The following is a 6,120-nucleotide window of genomic DNA, read 5'->3' as shown; positions in this document are numbered from 1 at the left end:
AACCAAGAGGATCCTCTCATGGGTTTTTCCCTTTTTTGAGTTGATGGCTTGGCGAATTTTCCAGATTATGTCAATTTACATTCCTTCCTCTTTCACCACACAGGCAGAGACACGAAGGGTATTCTTTCCAACCTTTATATTGTTTTTCAATGTAAATTACATCAAAATTTTAAATTGTTAAAAAATTAATTTAATAGATAAAGTGTACTATACTTGTAGATGCCCATTAATCTATAAACATAGACCATGGTCTGTTAGAGCCTTAAGTAAATGGCAGTGGAGTTCAGATAATGTGAGACCTAGAACTTGGGTTCCTAACTGTGATGGATAAGGCATCTCTTGGGATAAATATATCTGTCTAAAAATATCCCTGAATAATATATATGTATACATTTTTTTTATGCAGAAAAGGATACTTATAACATCATCTATCAGAAACTTAAATGCTAATTCTAAACCAAGAGGAATATAATTATTTCAATGCTGCCTAGGAAAATGTGTCATACAGTTCAAGCAATTAGGGAAAGACATCAACAAAGAGAAATCTCTTCTAGTAGAAAATTGTAAATAATGAATTTTATTCAAACAAGCAAGACCCTGAATTATTATAAAGTAAGCATCAATTATACATATAGTTTAATATTTTATCATAACATTTATATTAGGATAGCAGTGAGTTGTGCTCCAGAGAATTAATTCATATGGCTCATCGGGCTTTTGGGTACCTTGCCTGCCCCCTCAGTGGCTCTTGGAAGGTAAAGCTGACATGGTGTCCTTTGTCAACCCTTGGGAAAATGGGGAGCTGTTGCAGCTTGTAGAAGTCCCAAAGGCTCAGGAGAGCATCACAGTACAGTGGGATTTATTTTAAGCAGAAGGCAGAGAACATCTACAGTGCTGGAGACATTGCCAAACTAAACTTTCCAGAAGATGAAGGCCAGGTTGGTAAGAAAATTGGACACTGTGTTACCTGAGGTCAAAGTGAAGATCCAGTGGAGTTTTTTTTTTTTTTTTTTTTTTCCGTTTTTTTTCTTTTTTCGTGTCTGGCAACGGATCGCAACCCTCAGTGTCGCACCCGCACCTCGCTCAGCCAGTGAGCGGGAACCGGTCTGTATGTGGGATCCGAACCCTCGGTGGGAGCGCTGCCGCGCTCCCAAGCGGCGCACTGTAGCAGTGCGCCACCAGGCTGGCCCTCCAGTGGAGTTTTTGATAGGTGTTTTCCAATCCCTACAGAGCTGCTACGTGGAAGAAGGAGTAGCCCACAAAGACAGCATTTTTTTCAGAAGACAGAACTCAGGTCAGTGGGTGGAAAATTTAGGGAGACAGATTTTGATTCAATATTTATGTAATCTATGTTTTTCCATGTTACTTCAGGAGACAGCATGGTGTAGTGAAAAGAGTCAGATCTATTTTCAGATGCTGGTTTCACATCTTACTAGTCATGGATTTGGAACCTGTTGCTTAGGTCCTCTGAGACTTTGTTTTCTCCACTGTAAACTAACAATCCTGCTACCAGCTTCATAGTGCTGTGATCAGCATTAAGGGTGAGAGCACATAAAAGAACAAGTATAATGATCACAGATGCTCGTATTTTGTGAATATTGTTGTCATTAGTATTCAGCCTCATAGACAAATAGGGCCACAGTGGCATTAATGAAACATTTCCCTACATCAGCTCATTCTTGCTCTTGAGGATGACTGGTCTTGTCAGATTCTTCTCAGATAGTTCTGAGAAGCCTCTGGACAGTCTCTTGTGTGGAAGAGGCTTTTCAACTACTCTACGGGTTCCACCATTTGTTATCCACTATACCTCTCCTTTGTAGTCTGATTCATTATGACAATATCTATCGTGCAGGCCACTGATTGGTCAGAAACCTAGAGCCCCTTGATGATCATATATTCCTTCCCAATCCAGCTGTAGACTAGTCTTGTTCCTTGCTGAAGAAATTGGTAAAGGGCCACAAAAAATGAATATATTGTGTAATGTCGAATATACCAATTATCCTCATTTGAGCGTCACATATTGCACACAGGTATTGATATTCAATTCTGTAGCCTAAAGATATGTGCAATCAATTATGTTTCATTTAAAAGAAAGAAAGAATTCTAGCGGTGATATACTTCTCACAATCAACTTGCGTCTTAACCCCGATGCAAGCTGGATTCAGTGAATTAGCACCCTGTGATCCTAATATCTTATGTAGAAATTTGCTTATTATTTTTCCTTTCAGTGCACTTACTGCTTCAAAGGACTCAGTATTGAGCCTATAGGGGCTAGAGGGAAATATGGAAGACTGACAATGTGGTATAATTAACATGGCCTCACACTTTGACACTATCTTATTGTCCTTGGGTTAAATTTATGTTTCCTGAATCTCTCTTCCATTGGTTAAGCTGACTCTACTACCTCCACTGGCTTGACAGACACATTTGAATCTGAGGGGTTCCATATTTATGTTCTAAGGTTTAGAATCCTGATGTATAAAGGGAATGTTAATAATTAGAATTACGCTCCCAAATGAAATGAGGTAGCTCAAGAAAAAATAACCTCCTTCCAATGGAAATATGTAAGCAGAGGCTCAACACTCATGTGGGGGATGGCAGAGAAATAATTGTATATGTGATTCTATATGAAGGAAGGGCAGAAGTGTGGACTGAGTATCCAATAAGGTTCTTCTTATCTATAATGTTTTAATGCTCCCTGAACAATTCTGCTACTATGTTAGTATCTGTGACAGGATAAGGAAGATCAGGAACAGCAGCCACAGTGAGCAGAGGGAACTAATGTGCATACACAGGCACACAGAACACAACATAATGATCCTTTGTTGAGAATTGGTTTGGTCCTTTCTTCAGTTTTCTCTTAGTGATTACTTAACACTGTTAAAAGATGTTTAGCAGCCATTAGTACACCCAGTAATTCAAATATGGAAGATATTTGGTAAATATGCTAGTAAGTGAGTCCAGAGAATTGCCACTTTCCATTCATTTTCTACCTTACACTACAAGGTATGTTTAAGAGTTTATTTGCCTTGCCTCTCCAAACATAGGGCAGGGCTCATGGCTTACCCTTTCTTGTGGTCCGCGGGGATTCCAGCTTTGTCATTCATAGAAGGTGTTCGGTTAATGATTGACATCACAGTTTCATCCAGGACAGCTGGTGGTACTCACTCTGCTAGATCTAAAATGGCTCTGCTATGATCTCTGACACTTAAAAGGTCCATTTTTAATGCATAAGAAGATTCTGAGTTGTTCAGGATTTTGAATTTTTTGTTTGGCACCCTGCAGCTCAGAAGTAAAATGGTTTAGATCAAAATAAACTGAAAGAGAAGAAAGAAGACCCTGTGTTCTAGTTCTAGTGCTACTAATTTCTAGACATATGGTCTTGGACAAATTAATTAACTTCTTTTGAATCTTTGTTTCTTCATCTCTAAACACCATTTAAATTGAACTATAGTGGTATTATTTACTTAGCGAAGGACAAAGAGATGTTTATGTACTATACTGAAAAGGTCAAACAGATGGGATCATTTTAGATTGAAAGTGCATGTGTGGGAGTCACGCCTTTTGTGAGCCACATAACTTCCCGTGGGGTCTGCTAACTTGCTGTGTGCCCAGCAGGAGCCCAAAAAGTCTTGTCATGGTGATAAATACGACACCGTTAAATAAGGCCACATTTAGCACAAAGAGAAACCTGGGAAAGAAAACAAAATGAAAATCTAGACCTCATCTTGAGGTACTTTGTGTGACTTTGGATAGGTCAATTTACCACTTTCAACTCTTTACTTGATTCACAGAAAGAACCTAGCAAAGGGAGGGAAGGCATATAAGCAGAATAGCAGAAAAGATTGTTGAGCCCATGAGGTGGGAAATACAGCACTCTGGAATGTATGACCCCTGAAACTCCTGGCTTCTTAAATCTATTCCCCCAAAGGGACAGACTTCCCATAAAAATTACTGCTAGACAATGCTCATCAAGGCATTTGTGGGAGTCGCTGGATACATGGTATGTTTGAATTGGGATTTTTAGAGATGATGTTAGATTAACCTCTTAATTTTATAGATAGGAAAAGAAAGTCTCAAAGAAGTTATCGAATTCTTCAAAATTATATCATTTGTGAGAGCTAGGACCAGGTTTTCAAGGCTTTGAGCTACTTGAGAAGTATGTTTTTACCTATTTTGCTTATTTTTGAGTTTAAGTGACAGAAGATAATCTTATTTTCTTGGCGTCTTAGTTTTATAATGGCCTCGTTAATGCCCCTCATATCTTGTTTGTAGAAACAAAACAAATCAAAAAAACAATTCACTTCACAAATATATTATGTGCCATCCAGGCACTGCCCAGTGTTGCGCATTGGTAATACAAGCTTGCTGCAAGGTACTTGTTGCCCTTGAATAGATTTCCTTTTACATTCCTTCACATTATTCATATTAAGCAATCTGCTTAGTCAAGAAATGACAACATGTTGTAAAGATATATGAATGTATAAAATATAGGCATTCAATTTATGACTCACTCTTATAGTGGCCTTGATATAACACAGTCCAAAGAACAATTTCCTGCATTAGACATTAACTACCATCAGTTTTTTCTCTCAGGAAATAAACAGCCTCTGTCTTAGAAATAGATATTTTCTCTGCTAATGAACTTTTTACTCCTTGGGAGTGTTTTATTCAAATCTGAGACTACAGCATAGAACGAGCGGCTTCATAGGGAGGAGGAAATAGAAATGCCATCAGACCCTACTTCCCTACCCACCTGTGCATAGATGTGGGCAAAGGGTTATGAAAAAGACAGCACTTGCAATAGCACAGGCCAGGGAACTGGGTGTCAAAGTCAATGTCCATGTCAGGATAGCTGCCCAGCTTCTTGTAATGTCTTGAATGCTCTTAATCCTTTTGCAAATACTTGCTTGGTTGTAAGACAAGCCAAAACAGAACTGATGGTGTTTCAGCAGAGAAAGAACTTGTGGCTGCTTGGATAAAGTATAGCAAAGAAAACTGTCTCTTAATAATATAAAAAGAGTTTTTCATTTAGAGCTAGTGTAGAAAATATGCCCTCCTGAAACTCTTTTATTATTATTTTTTCTTTTCAAAAAGCAGAGTGACCTGAGCAAGATTAAATAAGCAAATCGATGGCTTTCTGGGTTTAAAGCTGCTGATCTCCCTTTACACTGAAATTTTGACAGAGATTCTGCCCAAGAGAGAAAAGATGAACCGAGTCCCATATGACACGGAAAGATGCAGGACAGGCAAATGAAAATAGTCCCAGGAGAGCAAATAATCTCTCCAGGCCTGCAAATGATTTGCTTCTGCTCTATAGTTTGACTCTTCCTAAATCTGATTTCCAAAACAAATTAATCCACCCCTGAAAAAAGGATACCAACTTTCCATCTGACAATGATAAAAATGTCCCTGTCTGCATACTTCTGATGAGTGAGTGTCCAGGTCATGGAAACAGAGATACCCTCTTCCACTTTAATGTTTGTGTTGATAGGCTCTGTTTGGAGGATTATTTCTCAATGTCATCATTGATGATATACAGTGAGAGAAAAACAGGAGGAAGGAAAGCAGAGAAGGATGTGCTAATGTTATGATGTTTTAGTAGCATTTTCAAATCCTAAGTTCTTCTACCAATCAGACCATGTCATTTAAATTTAAGACTGTAATGACATTGGCTTACAGAAATATTTTTACTTGTGTGACTTCACTCATCCCTTGATGCCAAAGTTCAAAAGGGTGTGTAAATAAGATGGGAGGAGGGACACATTATCATTGACCAACAACAACGGCATCAAAAGTAGCTCAAACTGTCAACAAGTCGAAAGCTGAAAATGAGCTGAGGCTTGTGAAAAATACTAATTGATACAAAAATGACTTTAAAAGCAATATTCAGAGAAAAGAGTAATGAAGATCTGGTCCTGGCACAGATGGTGTAACCTTAAAAAATGTCCCAGAGAAGGCCTGTCAAGGATCTTTCTGTTAGAAAGTAGCAAACAAACATCTCCAATATGACATAACTGGAGCTCTAAATTAGTAAATCGATGGTATGAAAACATCTATCTTCTTTAACTCATGTTAAGTAAGTAAACTAAGGAAATTTTATTTTTAGAACACAAAATT

The sequence above is a fragment of the Galeopterus variegatus genome, unplaced genomic scaffold, assembly GCF_000696425.1.
Source record: "Galeopterus variegatus unplaced genomic scaffold, G_variegatus-3.0.2 Scaffold277, whole genome shotgun sequence".
Taxonomy (NCBI): domain Eukaryota; kingdom Metazoa; phylum Chordata; class Mammalia; order Dermoptera; family Cynocephalidae; genus Galeopterus; species Galeopterus variegatus.
Note: the sequence above shows the minus strand (reverse complement) of the source record.